General features: G+C 43.7%; 1 pseudogene across 1 annotated transcript; it reads left to right on the plus strand.

The window, feature by feature from the left end:
* The first annotated feature begins 22,452 nt into the window (after positions 1–22,452).
* LOC308237260 (small ribosomal subunit protein eS4-like) lies at positions 22,453–23,137 on the plus strand (annotated as a pseudogene). Its single transcript has one exon. The product of its transcript is annotated as a small ribosomal subunit protein eS4-like (transcript).
* Positions 23,138–26,888: the final 3,751 nt, after the last annotated feature.

Genomic DNA, 26,888 nt, shown 5'->3' on the forward strand with positions numbered 1-26,888 from the left:
CAAGCTTTGATCAGTGGATATTCACTTATATTTGGATCTCAGAGGTGTACTGGCAAATACCAACCAGCTCTTTGGCAGGGGAGGGTGGCAAGGCAAGAGCACTGATTTTTAGCACTTGCCAATTTCTGAGGTGAAAATACTCCCACCATTATCCATTTCAAGATATAATCTCAATGTCACTTTAGGTCAGTGGTTCTCAACCTTCCTAATGCCGTGACCCTTTAATACAGTTCCTCATGTTGTGGTGACCCCCAACCATAAAATTATTTTCGTTGCTACTTCATAACTGTAATTTTGCTACTGTTATGAATTGTAATGTAAATATCTGTGTTTTCCGATGGTCTTAGGCGACCCTTGACAGCGGTTCTCAACCTGTGGGTCACGAACCCTTTCACAGGGGTCGCCTAAGACCATTGGAAAACACAGATATTTACATTATGATTCATAACAGTAGCAAAATTAGTCATGAAGTAGCAACCTCCAGCCCACCATCCTATATAATAAAAGCATAGTATGCAAATTAGTCATGAAGTAGTAACCTCCAGCCCACCATCCTATATAATAAAAGCATAGTATGCAAATTGTCCCCTCAACCAGGAGTTCTTCCGGGAGTTTGACCAGACTGCCGGCCAGGGGAAGGGAGGGAGGCCCTGGCAGTAGCAGGCAGCTGGGGGAAGAGAGGGAGTACCCAGCCAGCAGCCTCTAGGGACCCTTCCAGTGTATGGACCTCAAGTTGTTTATAAACATTGTTTTGTTCTTGGTCCTTCTTTTGTACAAATTGTGTACCTTAAAATTGTTAGTATATAACTATTAGTATATAACTGTTAATCTTGTTTTCTGTTTGGATTTATACAGCACACAGAAGGAATACAGCTCCTTTTCTCATTTCATAATAGCTACCCCTGAATGAAATGATGGACAAAGGCGGCATTCTTGTCTAGTTGGTAAAACTGATCTTGCAATGCTAGGGGTGGGGGTCGGGTGGAGGTCTAATCCTCATACACTATGCATTTTACAATGTGTTAATGCTGTGTGGTAAAATATTCTGATTCCTAGTGCCTAAGGTCTAACTCAATGTATATCACAGAAAACACATTCATTTGTGCTTTTTAATGGCCCTTAAAGTAAATAGCCCTTCCTTTGTAAGTCATGTTAAGTTCCTAAGATTATTGAATAATAATAGCTTATTCTATGTTTTTTTATATGATATAGTAACACGTAGTTACAGTTTTCTGGAAAAGTTCCTTTTTAGCCATTTTTCTTTGGATATTCAGTATTTTTCCCCTAAATTATACATATAGGTATGGGGTATAGGTATGTGAGTGTGAGAGGCAGAGAGAGTATGTGTGTGTGTGTTGGGCTTTCTTTTACCTTTTTCTTTTTAAACAGAATCAGGGAAGATGCCAGACCTGAATGTGCAATAAAACCATTTTCCTGTTGGCATGCTGCGATGCTGTTGCCAAATTCCTGAAGGAAATAAGCATTTGAACTAAAGTAAAACACACCTCTTATGCAGCTACCGGAATCATGAAGCTTCTAATTATAACAGTTGCCCTCACTTTTACGGTGTTTTCAAAGGGCTTTTAAATGCATTATGTCTTCTGGTGGACTTTTGCCAAAGTATGCTCTTGAATCTAAGGTGTAACACCTTTACTTGCATGGTTCAAAATCTTGGCAGGAAAGCTGCCAAAAGAACACTAAAGCAAATACCTAGAATTCAAGACTGGAGGAGCGAACTAAACAGGCAATTGTTCACTTCCATCTTGGCTATAACACAGTGGTTACTATTATATTTGGGAAGAAAAAACCCTAAATAATCATCATTTAAATTAATTTAAAGCAAAATACCCTCTAGAATCTAGCTTGTGTCCCATGGCCCTTTCCACCAGAGACAGGCAGGTAATGAAACTGGCAGACCCCCAACACCATATGAGATGGGAAAGGTAGTTCCCAGTGCAAAGTCAGCTATCAATCAAATGTCCACTACAGGTGAATAATAACATTCCTATTTGGTGATAAGAAAATTGAGGCCTTGGGTGGTTAAACTTAAAACCAACCTTGGGAATAATATTGCACGTTGGAAACCACTTTGAAAAGGACTGGACCTGTCCGGCTGTGGTGGCTCAGTGGATTGAGCATTGTCCCATGGACCAAGAGGTCCCCGGTTCAATTCCCGGTCAGGGCACTTGCCCAGGTTGTGGGCTCGATCCCCAGTAGGGGGCGTGCAGGAGGCAGCCAATCAATGATTCTCTCTCATCATTGATGCTTCCTCTTCCTCTCTCCCTCTCTCCTCCTCTCTAAAGTCAATATACATAAAAAAAAAAAAAAAAAAGAAAGAAAAGGACTGGGCCTGAGCCCCACCCAGATAATTAACCCAGAATCCAGGTGTTAAGAAATGAGGACCACATGTTTTTTAAAGCTCCTCAGGTGATTCTAACATGCAGACAGTACTGAGAACCTGTGTCCTAAGCAGCAGGCCCCTGTTAATAATAAAACCCAGGCTGCAGTGCTTACTTCAGCCACCTTAATCATCCAGCTCGAGAGATAGCACTGTCCATTTCACTTGCCTGCCTCCATCCCTCCCTCATCTCTGTTATCATCTTGTCTTTATGGCTGCAGTCCCTGGTATACCTCACTGGATATAGCAGACTTTCAATAAATACTTGTTAAACTGGATTGATGTAGCCCCCTGGATTTTCACACAAACACTCCTGCTGGAATAAAGGGTTCATAGGTGGAAACTAATAAAACTACCTTCGTGATGTAGTAGTGATGACACTGATAGAAAGGAAGGAAAAGGAAAAGTGATAGAAATCCATTGCCTGTATTTTATGAGTCAAGGAAGAAACAGGAAAAAAGGAGCTCAGTAGGTAATGCTCTGGTGTAGCATAAATTACTTTCCAATTTAACATAACTCTTCCAGCCAGATTCCCCCAATTAAAGTCTAATTAAGCTTGTCAGCACCTTTCTAGAATATTAACTATTTTATTCTTTAAAAAGCTAAGCTTTATTAAATTGAAATCCTTAATGGAAAAGCAGTATATTCTAAGGTCTTCTTGATCTTTCAAGAACTTTTAATCAGAAGATATTGTTTAGTATGACTAAACCATACTAAACAATACCTTCTGATTAAAAGTTTTAGATTGCCGAAACTGGTTTGGCTCAGTGGATAGAGCGTCGGCCTGCGGACTGAGGGGTCCCGGGTTCGATTCCGGTCAAGGGCATGTACCTTGGTTGCGGGCACATTCCCAGTGGGAGGTGTCCAGGAGGCAGCTGATCGATGTTTCTCTCTCATCGATGTTTCTAACTCTCTATCCCTCTCCCTTCCTCTGTGTAAAAAATCAATAAAATATATTAAAAAAAAAAAAAAAGTTTTAGATTAGCCAAGCAACTGCACTTGGGTTTTTTAAGAAGCTTCTTTTAGAACTACACTAACATCATAGCGCTGGGTTCTGTGTTCCTTTAGGTGATTTCTTTCCCACGAAATGACTTGCTGCTCTCAAGTTTGATTTTCCCCCATAGTACTCCTGAAACCATGTGCTTCGTGTTTATTTGGGTGTGAAGATAGGTGCAGGGTAATTTTAATGTTTCCTGCCCGGCTCTCTCTCCAAGAATTTCTCCATTTTCCGTGCCCTGAGATTTCCCTCTCCGGGGTGCCTGCACCAGACCTGACTCTGGGCTCTCCCGCAGCATGGGCCCAGGACTGTCTGCAGCAGACCATTGGCGCCAACTAAGAACACCTGATGTTTCCTCTCCTCCTGACCTTCAGTGCCCCCCACAGTCAGGTGGGGCATTCCTTCTATGATTTCTGGGGCCTGCATATCTGTATAATCAATCAGTCCCCCAATGAGTTTATTTCTGGCAAAAAAGATTTAACACTAAAGTGTGTTTCAGACTCAGCGGGGCCCTTAGGCTAAAAGAAGCATTTGCCTACAAAGACCCTTTCCCAATGCACTGGGTGGGTCCCCAGGATCTGTCTCAGGCGTCAACGGTGGAACAGACCCAGGGACCCCCCTTCTTCCAGCCTCCGCCAACCACTCTCTTACCACCTTTCCAGTAAAAACTTTCGGAACCATTTTCCCAGCCACTCTCTGACTCCAGGACCAGCCAACACCATTTTTTGCTTTTTGGTTTTTGGAGTTTTTTTTTAGCTTAGCTCCTGGCTGCCGACCAACCATGAGCTCCCAGGTTAGTCAGAAGAATTCCACGGAGGCTGAGGCCACCGTCAACTGCCTACCTCTCTTTGGGCTTCTATTTCCACCACGACGATGTGGCTCGTCCCAAGTTTGCCGAGGAGAAGCGCCAGTAGGCCAACCACTTCTTCATTCCAGGACGAGGAGGAGCCGGCCTACGTGAGTGAGGTGAAGCCCTGGACGCAACCCTGAAACAGGCCCTCCTGCAGCTGCGCATGCGCTCGGGTGCTGCCGCGCAGACTCCTGACTTCCCGACAGCCACTTCGCTGATGAGCAGGTGAAACTCATCAGGAGGCTAGAGACCACCTGACTGAGGTCTGCAGGCTGGCCCTCTGCAGGCTGGCCCGCCCCAGGCTGGGCTCAAGCACGACTATGGGCTCCAGCGCCCAGGGGACTTTGAGGGGCCCTCTGCAACCCCTCCTGCCAGGGCTTTTGCAACCACTGGGCAGCTTTATATATATACTAGAGGCCGGTTGCACGAAATTCGTGAACTGGGGGGGGAGGGGGGGTCCCTCAGCCCAACCTGCACCCTCTCCAAGGCTGTCGGACATTCCTTTCACAATCTGGGACTGCTGGCTCCCAACTGTTCCCCTGCCAGCCCGATCATCCCCAACTGCCCTTCCCTGACAGCCCGGTCACCCCCAAATGCCCTCCCCTGCAAATTCCCTCTTTATGAGATAGGGTTTTTTCTTTAACATATTGGACAGTGTACCTGCCGTGGTCTTGACAAACCAGTAAAAATGTAAACCCAAACAAAAAGCGTCATAAACTCCTTAAACAGGAATTTCATGAGACCTTGGAAAGGTGATATCATGTGGTTGTTTCTTCCTTTTTTCCTTCTCTTTTTCTTGATGTTTCATCTTTTGTCCTTTCTTTCTTTTCTCCTTTTATTCCTTTTCTGTCCTCTCTTTCTCTTAACTTTCCCTTTAGTAGAATCGTCAGTACTTGAATCTGTCTTGCTTCCAGAAGACGAAGAAGAGGGAAACACACCGTCATCTGATGAAAAAGATGATCTATGTTGGGGTCGGTTTTGTTCTTTTCCCTGTTTGTCATTTCTGCCGGCCCTGGCATCTTCAGGACTTGTGCGTGGGCACTTCTTATTCATGTCTACAAAACCTCCCTGCCTTGGTGAAAACTGTAGGGGAAAAGGCTTTCCTGGGTGGGCTCAAGCCCTGCCCAAGTGCTGAGGAACCAGGGTGGGGAGCACCCACCACCGCCCTTGCAGAGCCAACCTCCAGACTTTGGGGTACTCTCCAGTAATGTAACTGCAATGTCCCCGTTTGCCTTCAGAAATTAGTTGTAAATTACTTCCGATGTGAAACCCTACCTCAAGACATTTTCTTTGCAGTTTCTAAAGATGTTAAACAAAACCCATTTACCTCCCTAACCTGGTCAGAAGTTTCTACCCAATGGGAGAGGTTTGCTGGGCAGCATCACCCAGATATCACCCCCCATCTCCAATCACTCGGCTGGGGGCAAGGGAAGTTCCAAGGCTATAGGTGTGTGCATGGGGGATCACTCCATGGGGGCGCAGGCCCTTTGGAGGCTGACACCCCAGGATGCCGCTGGGAGGGGATAGCTCTGGGGGGCGCGTCTGGGAGCTGATTGCTTGGCGGGCGTGGGAATAGACAGCACAGGCGCCTCCCAGGCCCACAGCCCAGGCCCCGACTAGGAGTGGATCATGCGGGGAGGGGGTGGAGGGGGGGGTGTGGCTCCCAGGCCGACGGCCCCAGGCTCCGGCTGGGAGCGGATAGCGCCAGGGGTGCGTGGGCGCCTCCCAGGCTGACAGCCCAGGCCACATGCTGCCTGATTTCAACAGCAGCCCTCCCTGGGACTGGGGGACTCCGGCAGGCCTGAGAGGACTGGGCGCCGCCATCTTGTGTCTATGGTCACCGCCATTTTGTCGCGGAGTGACAGTTAATTTGCATATTACTCTTTTATTAGATAGGATATACACACTAGAGGCCCGGTGCATGAAATTCATGCACGGGGGTGTGTCCCTCAGCCCAGCCTACACCCTCTCCAATATTGGATCCCTCTCACAATCCAGGACTGCTGGCTCCCCAACTGCTCACCTGCCTGCCTTCCTGATTGCCCCTAACTGCTTCTGCCTGCCAGCCTGATCACCCCTAACCACTCCCCTGACAGCCTGATTGATGCCTAACTGCTCCCCTGCCAGCCTGATTGCCCCTAACTGCCTTCCCCTGCAGGCCTGATCACCCCTAACTGCCCTCCCCTGCAGGCCTGGTCACCCTTAACGGCCCTCCCCTGCAGGCCTGGCCCTCTCCAACTGCCCTCCCCCACAGGCCTGGTTCCTCCCCCCCCCAACTGCTCTCCCCTGCAGGCCTGGGTCCCCCCCCAACTGCCCTTCCCTGCAGGCCCGGTCGTCCCCAACTTCCTTCCTCTGCCGGCCTGGTCACCCCTAACTGTCCTCCCCTGCAGGCTTGATCGCCCACAACTGCCCTCCCTTGCAGGCCTGGTCCCTCCCAACTGCCCTCCCTTGCTTGGCCATCTTGTGGTGGCCATCTTGTGTCCACATGGGGGCAGGATCTTTGACCACATAGGGGCCGCCATCTTGTGTGTTGGGTGATGGTCAATTTGCATATTACTCTTTTATTATATAGGATATGAAGAAAGAAGAGGGAGAGGGAGGAGAGAGAGAGAAACACCAGTGATGAGAGAGAATCATTGATCAGCTGCCTCCTGCATGCCCCCTACTGGGGATCTAGCCCACAATCCCAGCATGTGCCCTGATCAGGAATCTAACCATGAGTTCCTGGTTCATAGGTCAACACTCAACCACTGAGCCACTTGGGCAGCTTTTAATACCCTGGAGCCTTCACCCATGCTGTGAACCAAATAGAAACAACAGAGCTTTTTTTTTTTCTGGGGAGGGGGGTGGGGAGGGGGGCAAACGACCTTGCTGTGAAATCCAAAGGCATGTTGGCAATCATATCCTCTTTGGTCATATTTTTTTCCATGGCTCATGTTCTTCCATTTCTATTGTCAGCGACCATTAAAGAAAAAGCAAAGTCTAATTAGAGTCCAAAGGAGGATGCATGTTTCTTCAGAGGAAGAATCTGGAATTTCCTTTAGAAACTTGATGCTCATGAATTACTGCTCCATCCCTATAACTGCCACTGCCACCACCCCAGGACTTTAGACTTGGTAATTTAGGAATCTCTTGATCTCTTTGCTTAATTCTTTCTTGACTCAAGTATTTCTTTCATCAGATAGTTTCTGTGTTAGTAACATATGAATTCAATAGGCTTGAAGGGTCAGCATGGGAAGCCAATCACTATTTGCAATACTGCTCCTATGGGAACATGTGTTATACACACAGAAATACATGTGCAGCAATGGCAACATGTCTCCTTCCCTAATCTCCACACTCAGGCCTTACCCCTAATTCTATGGAAGGCACTGGACACCCATAGCAGTTAAGAGGAGACACACAGCAGCTCATCCGCTCACCATTCCTTACACTTTCCTTCTTAGTTCGTTTTCTTCCTCCTGAATTACATCCTTCAGTAGTTCCTTCAGCAATGTTCTTTTGTGCTGAATTCTTTTATTTTTATTTTGTCTGAAAATGTTATTTTCGGGGGAGGGAAAGTTTTATTCTTAAAATAAAGTTTAGCTGGCTACAGAATTTAGGTTAGTATTTATTTTCTCTTAACACTTTAAGCTTATGTTCCTACTATCTTCTGACCTCTATAATTGCCTGTTGAGAAATCTCCAGCCAATTGAACAATCATTCCTTTGTTAATTTGTCTTTTCTTCTGAAGTTGTTTTTTTTTTTAATATATTTTATTGATTTCAGAGAGGAAGGGAGAGGGAGAGAGAGATAGAAACATCAATGATGTGAGAGAATCATTGATTGGCTGCCTCCTGCACGCCCCACACTGGGAATCGAGCCCACAACCCAGACACATGCCCTTGGCCGGAATCGAACCTGGGACCTTTCAGTCCACAGGCTGACGCTCTATCCATTGAGCCAAACTAGCTAGGTCTGAAGTTGCTTTTATTATATTCTTTTATCTTTGATGTTCGGTAATTTCACTAAATGTGTCTAGAATTATTTTACTTATTCTGCCAAGAACTTTGCTGTGCTTCTTGACTCTTAGGATACATGGTTGTTGTTGTTTTATTAATGCTGAAAAAAATTCTTAGCTGCTCTATCTCTCCACCATTCTCTTTATTCTTTCTTACTGAAACTCCTAGTAGATATATGCTTCACCTCTTCATATCCTCACTCTCTTGATGTTTTATATATTCCAACATTTTCATTCTAGTACTTTCCGGATAATTTCCTCAGATTTTCTTTTCTAGTACATAAATTCTTTTAGCCATATCTAGCATTTCTAACCTATCCATGAGTTTCAATGTCTACATGTTTCCATTTCTAAAAGTTTTAATTATTTTTCAATATGCTTATTCTTTTTCAGAATCCTCTGCTTTATGGTTTTATTTCCTCTTTTCTGTCGCTTTAAGCATACATATTTTGTAGACTTCATCTGATAGTTCTATTAATTTATGCACTGTCATTCATAAGGAATTCAGTGTTTCTATAGTGTTTTAAAATTTTGGAGTGAGGGCTTATCTTCTTTAGGCTTTATTATTCTTAAAATAATCTGTTAGTTGCCCATAGGTTTCTCTTTGCTTTTATAGACACATTCTAATTTATCTCCCTCAATTTTCTGTAGTAGTTAAGAACACAGAATCTAGTATCTGGTAACAGGCTTTGAACCCTAGTGTTTTCACTTCATCAGTGAGGAGGCATTCAGCAAAAAGTAGCTGAAAACCAACCAAAAGTGGTTTAAGAAATAAGAATAGTTGCTATCTAATATTTACTAATATTTACTATCTCTTATAAGTCCTGAGACAGGGAGATGTTAGAATTGGTGAATTCAACAACGTTTTTCTGTTTCTCCACTCTGCCACCTTCATTATGTCACCTTTGTTCTTTGGTTACATTTGCTTAATGTCTTCAAGTGCCCCACATACCACAGCCTCACACCAGAGCACCCAAAGGCAGGGAAAGTGCAAAGTATCTTTTTAAGAAGAAGGATAAGCCTCAGGGTGAATTTCCTTTTATGACCAAAATTGTGTTTCATTCTCATGCCTGAACCAATTACTTGGCAAGTGGAAGGACATTACCATGATTAAATTAAACCAACTAAAAATCACCCCTTGTGCTCAAGAGGGATCCTGCCCCTGCAATAATGAAAAATATTGGGGTTCTCTTTGCAAAATAAAGGAGGGAATAGCTGTTCGGTGGGTGTCTAATAGTATCTTCTCATCTTTATAGCTGTTTTATCTTGGAGAAGTCAATGAACATCTCTCAGCCTCAGTTTCCTTATCTATTAAATGTAAGTAATAATATTATCTTACCATCTAGGTTTTTATGAATTTTCAACAGGATTGTTCATGACTACCACTTAGCACAGTGCCTGAAACATAATAAATATCCAATTAATGTTAGCTATTAATTTGGCATGTAATTCTCAATAAATCTTATAATTTGATACTCTTTCTGATACCTCATCTGACCTTCTCTCCTTTTCTAGCAGCTAATAATATCTTCTATAATAATCTATCACATGATTGAAAGGTTTTCTTTATGTTTGAATCACTGAGCTTCTTCTTTTCTACAGGCCCTTTGCCATTTACCCCAAGTCACTTAAGAAGTATCAATGTTAAATTAAAGGACTGACACACACTGAGGATAATAGGAAAATTAGTATAATTCTGGCTATAATATAGCTTTCTCCATTTGAAATGTCCAAGTATAATATTTGCTTTTACGCTAAACTACTGTAAGTCTCATATCTGGCTAATTGTCCACCATGACCCTCAGGTCTTGCTATGTCTAACCATGCCATTCCCCTTACAATTGTTTTTTACAACTCTATAGATCCTTCTGATTCATCTGGGGGTAAATGTTTATATTATGCGCCACACAAAATAAAAGATTTCTTCCAGAGAACTGCCTCAAATGCCTATGAAACATAACATCAAAAAGAGAAATCTTTCAAATATAAAGTTTTATCAGCTTGATGTGGCAATATTGTCTTTGAAATTATATACAACTCAGAAATGATGCAGAAAATGCTATTGAATATTGGTGAAAAATAAGTATTAGTAAAATATCCATATGTCTTATATGAGATGAGTGAAATATATAGAAATCATCTGAGTATTCCAGAGGGTCTGTGTTCTTTAGGTGTTTCATGATGATTTCATTGAGCAATTCACTTTTTTATTTTTTACTCTTCAGTTACAGTTTACTTTCAATATTAGTTTATACTAGAGGCCCGTTGCAGGAAGATTCCTGCAAGAATAGGGCTTCCTGCAGCCATCTCCACCGCCCCGCCTGCTTCCCTCCCTTCTCCACCACCCCACTTGCTTCTCCACAGCTTTGCTCCCTTCTGCAGAGCTTGGCTTCCTTCTATGCTGTCTTCAGTCTTCGCTCTGTGCCTGGATATGCAAATTTAGTTGGGTTAATTTGCATACTCACTCCTGATTGGCTGGTGGGCGTGGCTTGTGGGTGTAGCAGAGGTACGGTCGATTTGCATGTTTCTCTTTTATTAGATAGGATTGGTTTCAGGTGTACAGCAAAGTAAGCAATTTTTCAGGATAGTTTTAATAATGTCATCTTTGTAAATAAGGCTGTGAGGATCAACAAAAAGAGCCTTGACCTGGGAATAAGGTAAGCTTGGTTCTAGTCCTGCTCATTGCTGATTATCTGTGAAGCCTCAGGCAACTAATGTGTCCTTTCTGAACCTCAGTCACCTCATTCTCCATATTGACCTCTGTAGCTCTGATTTTTTCAGTGGGGCTGACATTGCTAACCTTGGTCACATCTGGGACTTGAAAATTTCTTCACAATACAGTGTTGATGAGCCAATGGCACAGGGTCCCATAGATCATTTAGAATTCTCCTTCCACACACATCCCTCATTTGTCATTTAAGAAAACACTGTTGCAGCAGGCTGCAGTGGTAGAATGACTAGAACCAGATCATTTGTCTCAGAGACACTGCAATTTTCATTAAAGCATTCTACTTCATCCACATATACCACAATGTCAATATCAGGGGTTAGGCACTAATCCTAATATATAAAAAGCCATGGGCCATCACAACCGAAACAACTGGATAGACAACTGAACAGCCGTCTGTGTGGGGTGACCAGGCCAGCAGGGGGGTTAGTGAGGGATGACCAACCAACTGAATAGCAGGCTGTGTGGGGCGACCAGGCCAGCAGGGGGGGGGCAGTTGGGGGCAACCAGACTGGCGGGGGGGGGGGGGCAGTTGGGGCGACCAGGCTGGCAAAGGGGCAGTTGGGGGTGACCAGGCTGGCAGTGGGGGCAGTTGGGGTGACCAGGCTGGCAGAGGGGGGCAGTTGGGGGCGACCAGGCCAGCAGGGGGGGCAGTTGTGGGCAACCAGGCTGGCAGGGGGCAGTAAGGGACTACCAGGCCAGCAGCGGGGACAGTTAGGGGTGATCAGGCTGGCAGGCAGAGGTGGTTAGTGGTGATTAGGCTGGGAGGGGGACAGTTAGGGGAAATCAGGCAGGCAGGCATGTGAGCAGTTAGGAGCCTGTGGTCCCAGATTGTGAGAGGGATGTCTGACTGCCGGTTTAGGCCCGATCTCTGAGATTGGGCCTAAACTGGCAGTCGGACACCTCTTGAGGGTTCTGGATTGGAGAGGGTGCAGGCTGGGCTGAGGGGACTGGGCCTCTAGTATAAATATAAAGCATAGCAATTATGTTCAAAGGCTTTTACAGCCTTCAAGCAACTTCCACCTCCATTACTTCAATTGAGCCTCACCACAAAGAAAGCTGACACCTGGAAGGATTCAGTGACTTGCCCAGTGTCACTTAGCCAGGTGGTAACAGAGCCAGCACTGGAGTCCAACTCCTTTGATTCCTGGTCTTCTACATTTCCTGGACTTAGCCCTGCCTTCCATCAAACAGGCTGATTACCAAGAAATGAAGTAGATCTTTCCACTGCCTCTGGCTACTGAGGGATCAACCTAAAAAGTGTTGGTCCATTTGGCAATATACTCCAAGCTATTCCCATGTTCCAATCTACTAATATCAACACTATAATTAAGTTTACTTTTAGGAAACTCTTGAGCAGGAAACCAACCAGAAGTCAGATGTTCCAGCTGCCTCTCTCTCTCTCTCTCTCTCTCTCTCTCTCTCTCTCTCTCTCTCTCTGTTTTGGTGCTCTGATTTGGCTCATTAATACACTTTTCATTATGTTAAAACAATATTATAAATAGGTGGTTCACACAGACTTAATCACTAGGTAAGCTACTTTTTTATTTTTTAGATAAGCTATTTTTTATCCGAAGTTTTCTCATCACATTGTATTGAATATTTCTTACATTTACAATAAGGAGCTGCAACATACTGGTCAAGGAGGAGGGCTTGAGTGTTCATATCAAGATTTAAATCATGCCCCTTTTTCTAGATATGTAACCCTGTTAGAGTCCTCATTCATATAATGGAGATAAAATTGTAGCACATACGTCATAAAGTTGTTAAGAGAAATAAATGTGCTAATATTTATAAAGGGCTTAAAGTTGTACCAAGCACACAGTAAGCAATAAATGTTAGGTATTATTATTATTTATATAATGGGGTGTCACATTATCCTTATTTTACAAACAAGAAAACAGACACAGAGAGATTAGTGGTTTTCCTAAAGCCACAAAGTCCTAAATGTCCTTTTGGGAATTTATTTGCTAAAACTTTATTAAAGATGAATTGGTGTCAGGCTGAGAACAAAAACAAGAATTGGGGAGAGACAAGGAGGAAAACTGGGGGTGGGGGGATATAGGATGGGAGGGATCTCTGAAGGACTATGTGAGAGAACACAGAACTGAATGTTGCCAACTTCACACTTTTGCTATCTCTCCTATAGAATAAAAGCCTAATATGCTAAGTGTCCGGTCGACCAGTCAGCTGTTCAACCAATCAAAGCATAATATGCTAATGATGTGCTAAGACCGTTCAACCGCTCGATATGACATGCACTGACCACCAGGGGGCAGAGAGTCGACTGGTTGACCAGTTGCTATGATGTGCACTGACCACCAGGGGTCAAACGCTCCAACTGGTAGGTTAGCTTGCTGCTGGGGTCCGGCCAATCGGGACTGAGTGAAATGGGCCAGACACGCCCTGGAGCCCTCCCACAGTCCTCCCCAGCTGGCCAACCTCCCGTGTCTCTCCCCAACCCCGATCGTGCACCAGTAGGGTCCCTTGGCCTGGCCTGCACCCTCTCGCAATCTGGGACCCCTCACAGGATGTTGCAGAGTTGATTTCAGCCCGATCCCGCAGGCCAGGCCTAGGGACCCCACTGGTGCATGAATTTGTGCACTGGGCCTCTAGTATATATAAAAGGCTAAGCAACCATCCAACCATCCAACCGGTAGCTATGATGCACAATGACCACTAGGGGCCAGATGCTCCAACCGGTAGCTATGTTGTGCACTGACCACCAGGGGGCAGATGCTCAATGCAGTAGCTGCTGAGCTGCCATGACTTGGCAGTGGCAGTTCTTGGGTGACGCACCCACAATCAGAGATTCCCAGGTGCATCACCCAAGAACTGCCTTCTCGCAATCCAGGATTCCTCGGGGGATGTCAGGAGCCAGTTTCGGCCTGATCCCCACAGGCCAGGCTGAGGGACCTCACCTGCCAGAGGGACCCTGCTCACTCTGCAGACACCCTTCAAGCCGCAGCGCCGCCCCAGGTATGGCCAGCCCGGGAGGGACCGAGGGCGGTTGGCTCCAGGGCGTGTCCAGCCCAGCTCGCCCAGTCCCACCCTGCCAATCACCTTCTAATTAATTTCCTTTCAATGTGCACAAATCCGTGCACCCGGGCACCAGTATTTAATAAGTGACTAGTCTCTGCCACCTTGCTTACCGTTGGCTTTCCTTCAAAGCATTACAACTACAGAAGAATCAGATCAAATAGAAAGACATGTTTTAGGTCACTTATTAAGACAGTCTCTAAGAGGAAAACTTGTTGTACCTAGGTCTCTAACATGTAACCTGGTTAAAATTGAAAGCATATCAGCTATGTAGGCACAACCGTCTTTTCTTAAGAGGTCTGTAAGATAGGAATACTAATAGTAAGTAAAATATCAACTGAATTATCAACTAAATGATCTATGGCATTTTTGTTATTGTTTTAATTTCCCATCTATCTTGGATTGGCCAATTCCTGTTCAGACAAATCTATTGTCACTGGTTTAACAATAATGTCAAAGTACTTTAGAAGTATCTAAACCCCTCTTCTCAATTTCTGTTTCTATCACTTCACAGAGCAGTAACAAAAAGTTTCTGGACTAGCACATTTTTCTCACATTTTGAGTAGTATTGGCATAAATATAAGAATATTTATTGTCAACTTCATGAGAAAATCAGAAGTAGTCCCAGGGTTAATGTGGGGGCTCCATGTCATTAAAAAATACCCAGATATTTTTATGATCCCATTTTCCATCCACAAAATACTGATTTCTGTCCTCAAGTTTGGAATCTCCTGGCTACAAGCCTCCAGAGTCCCCAAATGTCACCTCCTCTCTCAACATTATTTAAAGCAGGAAGGGAAGAATGAGGGCAAAAGGGATTTCTCCTCGTGTGATTCTATTTTCACTCAGTGAGAAATATCTTGGCTAGAAGCTTCCCAAAGTTCCCCCAACTCATCCAAAACTGCCCCTATACTACACATGCAAAGGCCAATGGGATCACTATGCTATTGTCATTCAGAGGCCAATAAGAACCCAATCCATCTGGAACTCAACAGTACTTCCCAACTGAACAAAATTAGGTACTTGGGCAAGGAAGAACAAGGAATGGCTATTAGGTAAGAATGGAAGTGCTGGCCACAGAAGTCTTGACTCTGCCAGGACCATATAAGGCTTAAAGAAGTCTGCCATCAGAGACACTGTGGCATTTTGCAAGCAGGATAAATGATGTACTCAAATATTTGAATGTGATATAGACTTCTTATCCACTAGAAACTTCTGGAATTCAGAAACAACCAGAAGGCAGATTTCCTATTCTTTACCTCCTGAGCAGTTTTTTAGTTTTTCTTTTAACTTCATAAGCCTCCTTTTCCTTGTTTGTAAAAGGAGCTTATACCAGAACTTTCCTCAAGGGTATATTATAAAGATTTTAAAATGTAATAGAAAACACTAGTCAGCCGTGGGCAAACTACGGCCCACGGGCCGGATCCGGCCCGCAGAGCGGAAAGAGCGGAGGGTTCTCTTGCTTTCCCCTCCGCTCCTTTACTTTGAATTTATATTAGTTCACACAAACACTCCATCCATGCTTTTGTTCCGGCCCTCCAATCCAGTTTAAGAACCCATTGTGGCCCTTGAGTCAAAAAGTTTGCCCACCCCTGGGTGAAAATGTTCTAAAGTAGATTGTGGTATGGGGTTCCAGTCAAGAAGTCTGAGTAACCCTGGACGATGTTCTCAGTGGTTAGACTGTGCACTGAAGGGTCTTGGGTTAGATTCCCAGTCAAGGGCACATGCTTGGGTTCGCTCTCTGCCCCCAGTAAGGGCGTGTGCAAGAGGCAACCAGTAAATGTGTCTGTCTCACATTGTTTCTCTCTTGCTCGCTCCCTCTCCCTCCCTCCCCACTCTCTCTGAAGAGCAATGGAAAATTATATCCTCTGGTGAGGATTGGCAGGGGAAAAAAAAAAGAAGAAATCAGAGTGGATGGACGCTGCACACATCTCTTCCCATGACCACATAAATTACAGAATAAATCTGGATAATCATCTGAAGACTAGCTGAGCAGAAGTCCAATAACTAAGGATATAAAAAAGAAGCCACATCAAGAGTAGTAGGAGGAGTAGAGACAAGAAACAGGCTGTCCCTGCACCCATGTGTGGCAATTGAGAATCTAGAGAGATATCTCAGGGCAGAGGTCCTTCCTGATCAGCCCCATGCTGGGCTCTCAGCTGGGAAGAGGAACCCACATAACATCTGGCTGTAAAAATCAGCAGGGATTCCTGACCATTCTGGTGAGATGAATGGCTGTTGGAAACTCAAGCATCCTCTTAAAGGGCTAGCATACAAATTCATTCACAGGCACTCACCTTGGGCTCTGGCAGAGAGATAGTAGCTTAAAGGAAATATTCAAAGGGATGTAAAGTACAGCATAGGCAATATAGTTAATAATATTGTAATAACTATTTATGTTGCCAGGTGAGTACTAGAATTATTGGGGGATCAGTTCATAAATTACATAATTGTCTATGCTGTACACCTGAAACAAATATAAAACAATATTAAGTGTCAACTGTACTTGAAAAATAAAAAGGAAATCATTTAGAACAGGTCTTGGAATGTGGCAAACCCTAAATAAATCTTAACCTTTCTTCATTGCTAAATGGTTTTGGGACTAATTTTGAGTTTCTACATAACCTATAGATACTGAGGGCAGTTGCTAGAACTCAGTTCACATAAATGCACAATAAGGGAAGAGTTAGCATGTAGAGAGAAATATTATGTGCTCACATGTGACTCTGAGAGAAGAATATAAAGGCATTCACTCTGAACCCAATGGAGATTCAGTGGACCCAAATCTGTCTGAGTCCAGCAAAACCCAGGAACCTAGCAGTGTGAAGTTACAAGCCCTTAGAGCAGCCTTGGGCAAACTATGGCCCGCGGGCCGGAGCCGGCTGTTCTATCCGGTTCTCTTGCTCTCCCCTCCGCTCCTTTACTTTGAATTTATATTAGTTCACACAAACACTCCATCCATGCTTTTGTTCCGGCCCTCCAGTCCAGTTTAAGAACCCACTGTGGCCCTCGAGTCAAAAAGTTTGCCCACCCCTGCCTTAGAGTCTTGCTTCCCCTATGTCACTTTGGGGGTCAATTTTGAAGAAGTCCTCTGACGAGCTGAGGAGTACAGAACTGTGCTCTGCACTTAGAGGTGCGGCTGAGGTTGTGCTGTCTGCTTGCCATGGAACTCTTCCAGGAAGCAGGAGACTCTGGAATGACCCAGAGGGTCTTTCGAGAACTGTTGACAGGAGCAACTGGGAGTTACCACGGTCAGCAGCAAATGCTGCTGGGAGTCATGGCATGTAACTATATAGAGAGGAATGGTCACCAGGAGCTGCAGCCACTGGCTTCCCCTGTCATTGAGGACCATGACCCACAAAAGCTGGTGCCATCAATAGCAATTTCTATTTTATTTATTTATTTATTTATTTTTTAATATATTTTATTGATTTTTTACAGAGAGGAAAGGAGAGGGATAGAGAGTTAGAAACATCGATGAGAGAGAAACATCCATCAGCTGCCTCCTGCACACCTCCTACTGGGGATGTGCCCGCAACCAAGTTACGTGCCCTTGACCGGAATCGAACCCGGGACCTTTCAGTCCGCAGGCCGACGCTCCATCCACTGAGCCAAACCGGTTCCGGCCATCAATAGCAATTTCTAAATGACAGTGCTAGAAATTGCCCATGGAACAGATCCTCATTATTCAAAGCAGCAGACTAGGTCAGAACTGGGAGGTCTTATTGCTCAGACGCTTCTGGCCCTCTTCACTGTCAGTTCAGAGGAACAAAGAGCTGATCATTGAACAGCAAACTTTAGAGGGAATAGCATGTGCTTGGAATCAAAAGACCCGGACTTGAGTTCTGGATTTTCCATTCTGTGACCTTGGTAAGTCCCTTAATCCTTTGAGCTTCAGAGGATTTAATGAGCATATATATATATATATATATATATATATATATATATATATATATATGCATGCTTTATAGCAGGTATACAGTACCAGGAAAATGGAAAACATTGTTATCATTACTTTTTCAGTACATTCCTCAATGAAGAGCAAAATTAACAATTTTGCACCAGAAAACTTGAAGGAATATAACCCCAGAAAATCTGAGTGGAGGCCCAAGACAGTTTTAGAAACCGCTCATAGAAATAGAGCTAAAAGGATGAGGTTTGGAGAATGAGAGTCTCACTAATGAATAGGATCTGATTCAAATTTGTGATCTCAAGTTCTTGGGCCTCGGCATAGATGTGGTACAAGTTTTCAGCTGCTTAATGTTCTTGAAATCCCATTTTGTTTCAAATGAAAAACCACCTGAAAGTTTCCTGAAGAGGGTTTTTTAGGGAAAATTTAAGCATAACATATCTGTGGTTGATCTGTCAGTATAGTCCCTTCCAAAGTTCCTCCAGAAAACCAGAAGGCAACAATATTGCAGCAACTGGGAAAGAGGGACACATAATAAGATGCGATCACAGCTGCTGTGTGGAGTCAGGACACCCTTGATACCTACAGAATGGTGCTGAGGGCCACTCTCTGCCCTTCACCACCGTCTGGAGCCATCACGGGCCATGCTACCTCCGTGCCTCTCTTGCTCTGGGCACCATCTTCTGTTTTGGCAATGGCTGGTGCTTCTGACAAACTCCATCTGTCTAACCACTTTGAGTTTCCACCGCATTGACATCTGGGATTCAAAACTATTCAATCTACTGTCAACAGAGCTTTCTTTTATAAAAAGAAAAAATAAAATAAAAAGTCAAGAAGTGATGGAACCCAAACACTATCTAAATGAAACAGAGAAACATCATTCTTTTGTTTTGTTTTGTTTTTTAAATAGAGCTTTCCATCCCCCATGTGTTTATTCTATAATTAGAAAGGGTAGTATGATCACCCTCTAAAAATCCTGTTTTTGTAATACTGAATTTACCATATGATATTAATTTGAGGAAAGAAAAAAACAGGGAAGCAGCTACAGCACAAAGAGTTCTGCAATGCAGTACTATGGAGTTTCAGAGGCACGAGTAATAACTGAAAAAAAATAGTCTATTAACGTTTTCTGACATGAAAGTGATGAAATTGTTCAGTTCAAGTCCACATTGACTCTTGCCTGGACTATTGCAAAAGACTGAATTGCTTATCCTACTTCTCAATTTTTCTCTCCTCTGATTCAATCTCCAGAAATTATTGTCCTGCACCCCAAGTCAGATCATGCCCTTGGTCTGGTCAGAAGCCAGACATCATCACCTACAGAATAAAGGACTGCCCCAAACTCAGTATCCAAGGCTCCCTCAGTCATTTTCTACAAAGATGACACTCTCTCCCCTAGGGGGTGTTTGGAAAAGTTGGGGGAATTCTTCTCAATGATCAAAACAACATAGAGCAAAAGTGGCTTTTAGAAGGCTAGGACCAGGGATAAACACTCCCTAAGACACCAAAGAACCATCCACCCCAACATACCAATAGCATACCCATTGAGAAACTCTGAGCCTAACTTTTCAACTTTTCCTAACTTTATTTTCTCCTTCTCCTGTCATATGCAACACTCGAACCACTCTGACTAGTCTTATTTTTTTTTTAAACATTTATTTGTTGATTTTAGAGAGAAAAAGGAAAGGGAAGGAGGGAGAGGGAGAGAGAGAGAGAGAGAAATTGATTGATTTGGGGTTCCACTTATTTACATATTCATTGATTGCTTCTTGTACATGCCCTGCCTGGGGGTAGGGGATGAAACCCACAACCTTGCTGTATAGGCTCAACGCTCTAACCAACTGAGCTACCTGGCCACGGCCCTGATTAGTCTCATTTCTAACATCAGAGGCTGTGCTCACACTAGAGCCTTGTCTGAGATGTCCTTCCCAACCCACTGATCTTTAACTCTCTGACTTTCAAAACCCAGGGTAAACTATTCTTAGCCTCCAATCAACATTAATTTCCCCCAATTCTGTGGTCCCACATGACTTTGTTTATACCTCTGCTGTAACACTTATTGTATTCTGCCTTATATTATTGCCATTTTATTACTCTCATTTTCACTACCAAATAATATATTCCTTGAGGATAGGAACTGCTTTATAGACTTATACACCTCAAACACTGAGCATTCACTTAGCACCTTACTACCTGGTACTTAGTAGATTTGTTGGATTTAATTGAATTAAACTAATTATTTTAAAATATTTTTTCTGTCAAATATATGCAAGAATATTTTAAACTAAAAAATTATTAGATTTAATAGGTAAGGTCTTATTTTATTAGTTCTTCATGGGCAAAAATCTGTTTAAGTAAATTGAAAAAAAAAAGTTGATTTTCTGTCCCTGTAACTTAGGGTTAAATCCTTTCAAAAGAAACAGCCAAAAGGAGTTAGTCTTCCAAAAATCACAAGGAAAAGGAAAATGTAATTTTTTTGGTGTTACCCAGTGATATTTTTGTGTACGCAAAGCTCCCCAAATGACTATAAACTTTACAAATTTCAATTTACTTCAATTCAACTTTCAAAAAATAATTTTTTTAAGTCACCTTTGGACTAGGATGAAACGTGGAAAATTTCAACTCAAAGTAAGATTTTTTTTTTCTAGGAAGCTGTGAGCAAATGAAAACAAGATTTGGCGGGAGCATTCTACCACCTCTACCATAGGACGGGTCACTGCCAGCGCCATACTTGATGAGACATCTGGCAAGAGGTCTGCTGTAGAAATACAGTCGGTGACTTTATTTTGCTGGACATTTCATCTGTGAAGATTTTCTTTTCCAGTTATAAAGTCCTCCCAAGAGGGACATAGCTGCTTTTTGGAAACCTGTGAAGTGTTGGCAAGTCTTGCCCATGGAAACTTGTACTTGGATAGAATTATAGCGTATGACCTGGTACAAGCATAGATGAATGTTTGATGCCTGCTATTTTCTCTTCATGTTGATTTGGAAATTATAAATCACAGAACCAGATCAAATAGCTTTGATCTTTCCAGTTCATTTGTTCATCGTGGCATATGGTCATACCTGCATAGACTTGAAAATACGTTGGCAGATAATAGAACATGTTATTATTAAAATGTGTGAGGTTGGTCTGATTAATCTGCATAGGATTGCCTGAAAAGTAGACAATTTGTAAGCATGGATGATTTAATATCTGCTTATTTGTTGTTCTTTCTTAGAGAGTTCTAAATACCATATAGCTTCGAAATTGCATTGACAGGTTTGGGGGGGGGATTTAATGAGAAAGAAATTAATTAGCTCTGACTGCGAGCAGGTATTATCTGCTTTCCTCTAAATAACTGTTTAAAGCATCTGGCCCAGGATTGTGTAAGAGATTTGTTTTTGTCTTTGGGAAATAGTTAACTGTCTAGTTCAGGACCGCATCACTTCTTGCCTGGATTACTGCAACAGTTACTAACTGGATCCCAGACTGGGATTTTTGCACCCCACCTTCAAGTCATTTGCCATACTCCTTGCTAATGGTACTGTCATTCAAAAAACAGATCTGATTCCCCCAGTGGTTAAAATCCTTCAAAGATTTCAGGAGAGCTTTTAGGAGAAGGTGCCAGATTAGTATGACATGCAAAGTTCTATCATAGCCTTCCCTCTTGCCTCACACTTTCACTCTGTATTCCACTGTGCCACGTGTCATGCTATAAGTTATCACTTATTTGTGCTGCTTTGCCTTAGAACCAGCTGTTCCCATGCATATAATGTCACCTCTGGAATTCCCCAACCTTTCCATGACTTGCTCCTATTCATATTTCAGTTTCTGGACCACTTTCTCCAGAAACCAACCCAAAGTTTCTCATCTAGATAAGATGACCCCCCCCCCCACAAGTGTCCCAGTAACCTTGTGCATTATCTGTAGGGTGGCAGCCAAATCACACAGCCCTGCATTTTAATAGCATGGAAGTTCCAAGAGACCCGATTTTATCTGGAGCCTAACAATACTCTGATATGTAGAAGGTACTCAATAAAAATTGGTCAAATTATAAATGAGCAAAAGGATGAATGAAGGGATAAAATGTGTATTTTTACATTGTACTTGTTTTACCAGTTTTACTTTTATACACTGATCTTGAATTTGCCATTTGGGAAGGACCTCAGGAATTGTTTTTTTCCCTTTCTACCATTTTGAGGAAGCAAACTAAATTTAAGAACACAAAGTTTAAACAAGCTGAAAAGAATTGAAAATTCTCTTTTTTAAAAAAAAAAAATATATATATATATATATATATATATTTTATTGATTTCAGAGAGGAAGGGAGGAGAGAGAGAAAAACATCAATGATGAGAGAAAATCATTGATTGGCTGCCTCCTGCATGCCCCCCACTGGGGATCGAGCCTGCAACCCAGGCATGTGCCCTTGACCAGAATCAAACTGGGGACTCTTCATTCCGCAGGCTGATGCTCTACCACTGAGCCAAACTGGCTAGGGCAAAAATTCTCTTTTTATGGCTAGTGCAGCTGTGGCTCCCGGTCCCAACAAACATTTGAAGTGTATAGCAGCTCCAAACTATTGGATGCTGATTAAACTGACCAGAGTGTTTGCTTCTCGTCCACCTACCAGCACCCACAATCTAAGAGAATGTCTCCCTGTCATTGTTTTCTAAACAGAGTTCAGTATGCTCTGGCAGGAGACGAGGTAAAGGTCTGTCTGCAGCAGTTCATGAAGATGATGGCAGGGTGCAAAAGATATAGCCTACCCTGTTGGTTTAACAGGTATCTCAGCATTGACAAGACCGAAGAGAATTTCAGTCTCTTCTATGACACCAAAGATTGCTTTGCTTTCCATCGTATTACACCTGAGGAGGCCAAGTACAAGTTGTGCAAAGAGAAAAGGATCTTTAAGGACACAAGGGGAATCCCTCATCTGGCAACCTGTGATGCTCATACCAACCGCTACCCTGATCCCCTCAGCAAGGTGAATGACACCATTCAGATTGATTTAGAAACTGGCAAGGTTACTGATTTCACCGGGAACCTGTATGTGGTTACTTGGGGTACTACTCGTAACCTGGAAAGAATTGGTGTGATCACCAACAGAGAGAGACATCCTGGTTCTTTCAATGAGTTCATACAAAAGACAACATCTTTGTTATTGGCAATGCCAACGAACCATTGATTTCTCTTCCCAGAGGAAAAGGGATCCAACTCAACCACTGCTGAAGGACAGACAGAGACTGACAGCCAAACAGAGCACTGGGTGAAATGATCTCTAGGTGACATGATTGTTAGGGTCTTTGTACTTAATTAAAGATAATACGGCATAATTTAATTTTTTAAAGAAACAAGCCCTGGCTGGGTGGCTCAGATAGTTGGAGCATCATCCCCTGCACCAAAAGGTAGCAGGTTTGATTCCCAGTTAGGGCACAAACCTAGATTTTGCGAGTTAACACCCAGTTTGGGTGCATATAGGAGGCAACCGATTGATCTCTCTCTCTCTCTCCCCCTTCCTGTCTTTCTAAAAATCAATAAACATATCCTCAGGTGAGGATTAAAAGAATTGAAAAATGGCACAAATAATTTAAGACCTAAATATTATTTATGCAATCATCATTCAAATAATTTTCTGACCCTTTCCACTGGGTAAATTATATTGACCAACCCAGAACAACTAAAGTAAAAATGCCAACCATAATTTGTGACCAATAAGCCACCTCAAATTATCCCATAGATGTTGATAATTTTCAGGATAAAATCATCTTAAACTTATGTAAATACAAAAGCATTCACATAAGTGATCCTTAGCACTTTTGTTAAAAAGTGTGTTATTAACTTGAACCAACAATAGGGTTTATAATTCCCCCTGAGATTTGAAACAATCTGCTTGCAGGATTTGTTACTTTTCCACTTTAAAAAACAAACAAACAAAAACAATCAAGCAAAACCTGTATATGCATTGACAGTTCAAAGAGCCCAATATTTATTTCTAGTGGCAATAAACCCAGATCCAGTCCAGAATATGTACTTCCTGGAATCTTCCACCCAGGCATCAAGAAATCAAAGCAGTATTTGAAATCAGCCATCTATGTAGGGGGGAAAAAATCTACGGAATGTGGTATGAAGTACAACAGACTTTCTAGCCCCCAAAATTCATCCCTTCCTGACCCCCACCCTTACTGGTCAATTTCTGAAACTACCTTAACAAACAGAAACACACAATAAGAGAAAATAAGGCTTAAGATGTCCAAGAGATTACCCCTGACTTAAATTCACATTACCTATTATATTTCTCTTTTTACCTTCTGTGCCAGGAAGCTCAAGAATTTACTGTTCAGTTGTAGTAAAACTTTTCTAATTTCTGCTTCAGTTAGAAATTTTTTTTTTCCTTTATCTATATTTTATGAACTAAATATTTGTGACCCCTACACTTCATATATTGAAGCCCTAATTCCCAGTATGGCTATATTTGGAGAAGGGGGCCTCTAATGAAGTAATTAAGGTTAAAGGAGGTCATAAGGGTGATTCCCTGATCCAATAGGATTAGTGTTCTTAAAAGAAGAGACACCAGAGAGCTGGCACACTCTGCTGCTCTTCCCCTTCTCCTCTCCCTCCCTCGCTGCACATGCACCAAGGAAAGGCCATGTGAGGACATAATAAGAAGGCAGCCAGGAGGAGAACTCTCACCAGAAACCAAATCATCTTGAACCTTGATCTTGGACTTCTGGCCTCCAGAACTATGAGAAAATAAATTTCTGTTGTTTAAACCACCCAGTCTACAATATTTTGTTGTGGCAGCAAACTATTACATATATGATTCCTGTCTTCTCTTTTTATCTGTCTCTTTACTGTTCCCTGGCAAACAGTCCCTAGGCTTTAGTCACCATAAACTCTGCTGTGATACATCTCTCACCATCCACGAAGGCTTTAAAAAAATATTCTGTAAACTGAAAGAAATTAAGAAGGGTAATAACTCAGCACAGTAATTTTGAGGCTGCATTCAATCTACCCTTGCAACCTTAAAATTAACCTTGTTTATTCCTTTTTAAAAGTGTACTCTATAATTTTATTAAAAACCATGATAGCTTTTTTCCCCCTATTATACTTTAGTGTTCAGTGTTATATGTAAAGTTACTGTAAAACTGGCAAAATTAACAAGTGTGCTACTGTGGCTTGATTTCATGGGATGGTGTGTCCTTATTGGCCACCAGAACAATGCTCTCCCATCCCATTTTCTTATTTTTCATGTTTTTCTCTTTCTTCCTTAATATGATCCATAATCCAGTCACACTCTTCCATTCCCAGACCTTTCCCTTCTAATACCTTAACAAGGAATGATCTCAATATTGCCTATTTCTCTGCTGTTATTCACTTTATTTTATTCTTTTTGTTTTTTTAAACTCTCCAATTTCTTTTCTTTTAATTTAAACTAGAGGTCTGGTGCACGGGGTGGGGGCGGGGGGGTGTCCCTCAGCCCAGCCTGCATTGTCTCCAATCTAGGACTCCTCGAGGGATGCCTGACTGCCCGTTTAGGCCCGATCCCACACGGGCAGTCAGACATCCCTCTTACAATCCAGGACTGCTGGCTCCCAACTGCTCACCTGCCTGCTGGCCTGATTGCCCCTAACTGCCCTCCCCTGCCAGCCTGGTCACCCCTAACTGCCCTCCCTTGCCAGCCTGGTTGCCTTCCCTTGCAGGCCTGGTTTCTCCCAACTGCCCTCCCCTGCAGGCCTGGTTGCCCCTAACTGCCCTCCCCTGACAGCCTAGTCCCCCCTAACTGCCCTCCCCTACAGGCCTGGTCCTCCCCCAACTACCCTCCCCTATAGGCCTGGTCCCCCCCAACTGCCCTCCTCTGCAGGCCTGGTCCCCCCCAACTACCCTCCCCTGCAGGCCTGGTTGCCCCCAACTGCCCTCCCTGCAGGCCTGGTTGCCCCCAACTGCCCTCCCCTGCAGGCCTGGTCCCCTCAACTGCCCTCCCCTGCAGGCCTGGGTCTCCTCCAACTGCCCTTCCCTGCTGGCTTGGTCCCCCCCGCCAACTGCCTTCCCCTGCTGACCATCTTGTGGCGGCCATCTTTGACCACATGGGGGCAGCCATCTTTGTGTGTTGGAGTGACGGTCAATCTGCATATTACCCTTTTATTATGTAGGATTCTTTATTGTTTAAAATATTACATATGTTTCCTTTTTCCCCACTGACCTTTCCCCAGCTACTCCAACCCCCAGCAATTTGTGAAAACTATGTTCTTATAAGATATACTCCAGGGCGAAACGAAGATGGCGGCATAGGTAAGCACCTAAACTGCTGCCTCGAACAACAATTTCAAAACTACAACTAAAAGGCAGAACGGACATCATTCAGAACCACAGGAAGGCTGGCTGAGTGGAAATTCTACAACTAGAAGGAAAGAGGAAAGCTCACGGAGAATCAGAGGAGTGGCAAAGGGCTGAGGTACGGAGACGCGTGCAGAGAGGAAGGGCGACTGAGTGCCTGGCTGACTTTCTCTGGCGGGAGGGGGAAGGAAGCCCCCGACTGTACTGAACCCCAGTTCCAACTGCACTGAAACCCAGTTCCAGGCGAAACCCCGTGGACCCAGGCTCATACAGGGTGAGTCTGGACTGTCAGGTAGAGAGAAAGGCACACAGAGATTTGGAGACCCGGGGAGCCACGGCGGGCAGGGGTCTGGAGGCGCGTGCGTGCGCACACACATGAGTGCTCGCAGAGAAAGCTGAATACGGAGGTTGCCGCAGGCATTCCCTAGCGGAAGAGAGTCGGAAGCTTCTGACTGCACTGAACCCCAGTTCCAGGCGAGCCTCTGGGGACCCATGCTCTTACAGGGGGAATCTGGACTGTCAGGCGGAAACTCAGGGGAGTCGCGGAAGGCAGAGGTCTGGAGGCGCGCGCGAAAGGGCAGGGCTGACGGGAAGCCAAGACTGTCTGCTCCGCCCTGAGACTCTGCCCCATCCAAGATGAGCACAG

This window comes from Plecotus auritus, assembly GCF_963455305.1.
Source record: "Plecotus auritus genome assembly, chromosome: 12".
Classification (NCBI taxonomy): Eukaryota; Metazoa; Chordata; class Mammalia; order Chiroptera; family Vespertilionidae; genus Plecotus; species Plecotus auritus.